The sequence below is a fragment of the Stegodyphus dumicola genome, chromosome X1, assembly GCF_044657685.1.
Source record: "Stegodyphus dumicola isolate Sdum_Otavi_A_Nest chromosome X1, ASM4465768v1".
NCBI classification, from domain to species: Eukaryota; Metazoa; Arthropoda; class Arachnida; order Araneae; family Eresidae; genus Stegodyphus; species Stegodyphus dumicola.
The window spans coordinates 136902859-136906388 of record NC_140780.1 but is presented as its reverse complement, the minus strand read 5'-3'; positions in this window follow the sequence as shown (position 1 = coordinate 136906388).

Here is a 3530-nt window from a genome sequence, read left to right as displayed (position 1 = left end):
CTCCACTATCCAAAGGCAACAACTCCCTGGAGCCACACGAGGCTGCACCGGGAGTTTATATAAGATTTAAGAAAGGTTTACAAGGCCATACAGGGTAAATTGTTTGACATTTAAATTGGTGGATTACATATGTGGTTGAGGTGACATACAAAGTACATTACATAGTGAATAACACATAAAAATACGAAATAGAAAACAAATACATACACGAACGCAACCAAGTAAACACAGAACACACACTGAACACAGCACATATACTGTTAGCATAAATTTAGGTATTTTGCATAATGAAACTCGAAAGGCATACGAAACGAACGTGCGCCAAGATATATATTGGCGAGAGAACGTAAAGTTCGCGTGCAATGCAGTATATTCGATTTTCCCCCTAGCTACCACGGCCAAAGGTCTAATACAGTTAGTACTTTCTCTTTTCAGGTACTGTGTCAACGTATGTTTTTTTCTTTATTGCCTAAATAGGTAAGCCTGATGATATTTAGGACTGATGATGATTCTATGTAAGTTATTCTTTTCGATACTTCAGTGTTTTAATGTCTGTGAAGATTATTACTTTTTTGTTTTGCTTAAGTTAAGCAAAATTATCCTATTTTATTAAATAAAGATTTCGTAGTTAATTTTTTGACTTATGATTCTTTAATGAAAACTGAGCCTGAGGAAACTTACTCATTTCGCCTTCAGTGCTAATGCACAAACTAACTATACACACACACATAACACATAAAACAAGAACATAAGCACATAAAGACATATAATATAAAAGGAGGATTGAACGCCTAAGAATTACTCTAGGACGTGGTACATATCGCAGGGATAAATACTTAATGTTGTTTAGGTACATAATGCGGGACTTAATGCATAGTACACAGATGTTTAGTGCATTACTTACTACAATACACATTACTTACTACAATGCTCATTACGTAAGATATATATTAGTACAACTATATATTTAGTACATTATGATGACACATTACATTACACAGTATTTACTACAAAACGCATTACTTAAGATATAATATATTTACAATTATAAATTTAGTACAATATGATGACACAATACGTAATACTATACTTGATACAGTACGCAATACTTGAGACATTATTATGCAGAACATAGTGCACGGTACGTTGTGAAGTATGTACAGGATGACACAGTACTTAAAATATAATGCGCAACACTTATTTAGTCATGATACTTAGCACTTGATACTTAAGATACACACATGATGATACATACAGGATACAGGATGACACAGTGTTTAAAATATAATGCGCAACACTCAGTACTTAAGTAATAATATTTAATACTGAAGATATATACAGGATGGTACATACAGGATATATGCCAGATACAGTGCAGATATAATAGAGATAGTTTGTATAATACAGATATGATAAGCAGGCAATAACTGTAGTGGAGACACTATGTTATAGAATGCGCGGCATTTATTAGATATTATATTAGATGCACAGTGCTTATTTAATTAAAGTAGGTACACAATACGTTTTATATACACATTGCCCACAGAGCAAATACATAGTGCGAAGTCAGATACACAATGTTTGTAGAGTGTTAGATGTTAGGATATAGTTTGCGCACAGTTATATGAACAGAATAAAACAAAATATAACACTATACAACTATATACAGCACAATTATAGAGTACAATATCTTGCATGCTATGTTCTGTGTTGATGCCAAGCTAAGTAACTCTATGCAAAACTATTCGATTTCACAGGAATTGCAGATACAATGCAGGTTGTAAGGTTTTGCAGGGGACAGGAGACACTCAGAATTCGTCATCCGAGGTATCTTCTTTCAAAATAAGTGCGGAGTTTCTTTTTTCTTGCTGGTGTAATTCGGTTATTGTTTGCGGTGTATCCTGGGCAATGCGATCGGTGTTGAGATTAGTTCGTGGCCACAATATCCAGTTCTGATGACATTAGCAGGTTAATGATGTTGTAGATTCTCTGTCGTAGGGCTGGAGTTCTCAATATAAACTGTCTGAATGGGTTGATATTGCTGGAAGGTATTCCAGCAATATCAACCCATTCAGACCTTTCGGTTACTGGACATTCCGTGACATAGTGATCAGGGCTTCCTTGTGCTCCGCAAATACAAAGGCCCGAGTTCGTGATGGCTCGGGTGAAGAAATACTCAGGGAATGGGCCATGTCCACTAATATATCTAATAAGCAGCGCGGCAGAGCAGAGTCTATTTATGCAGACTTTTGGGAGAAAATCGTACCTTACGACGCCCTTTGTCGCTGTTGTCCCATTCCTTTTACCATTTTTTGTAGGGAAATGTTCAGAATACGGCGCTTAAGTCCGAAAGTGAATCGACTTTGAATAAAATCACTACACTTGAAGCACAAACTTGTGGTTTTGACTTTACAATTTTAAAAGCGACATGATTTTCATAAGCGATAACGTTGATTTTATTAAGCGGTTATTTGTTAATGATATTGTATTCATTTAAATTCATCCTTTGGGTTTTGATTTTAATAAGCGGTTGATTTTATAAAGCAGTGATTTTATTAAGCGACACCGACTGTATACCGTCAGAGTTATAGTTCTTGATTACTTAAAACAAAAATTAAAGAAATATTTTTTCGAAAAACAGACTAAAAAGGATGAAAGATCGTAGATTATCAAAAGAAGGCATAATTTTTCTCTAGTTTGCTAAAATTATAGGAACATGCCGTTCCTAAATTCAGAAAACAATTTGACAGAACAAAAAAGGATGAATTGATTAAACAACGAGTTTGGGGTATGAAAGAAAGAAATAAGAGTTTTATTGGCAAAATAGGAAATAATGAAAGAAATCAGGTTAGATCCCAAAGCAAGTACGCCTATATATATTGCAGAAAATTCTGCAATGGTAGGTGGACTTATTTAGATACAAATCGCTCATATCGTAAAAACAGGAGCTTTATTCTTCATAATAACCAAAACATCTGGTGTAAGAAATGTCGAGCCGAAAGTCCTTTCAAGAGATTGAAGGTAGGAAGAAGAGCGGCAGGAAATTCTCGAATCCAATTTCCCAGAGTGTTCTATAAAATTTGGAATGGTTTTATTTGATTATGGCAAAGCACTCGAGAGCTATCTGCCTAACGGGAGAAATGCCTTTGTGAAGGTCTTTTCAAGAGGAATCCACGTTACACGTGAGGAAAACATGAAAACGTCTACGCAGTCAGCCAGTTCGCCTGGAATCGAACCCAGGTCAAACTATTAGCTCAACAGCTTTACCGCTCGGCCTCAGAGTTTGGAATGAGTTTTCTCTGTGATCCTTTGTGGTGCACCCTGGGAAACACTCTCCGTGATAAGAATGCAAATAGTTTTTGGGTCATTTCCGACATATTCATAAAGTTGCATGTGTCCAGTCAATTGAATATGATGGTAATCACACTGTTTGGCAAAAAAATGAACATAGTTCTTCATCTAAATAGCATAATTCCAATGGTAAATTGGCCGAGTGGATAAGACAGCTGAACACTGGTATTTCGAAGTGG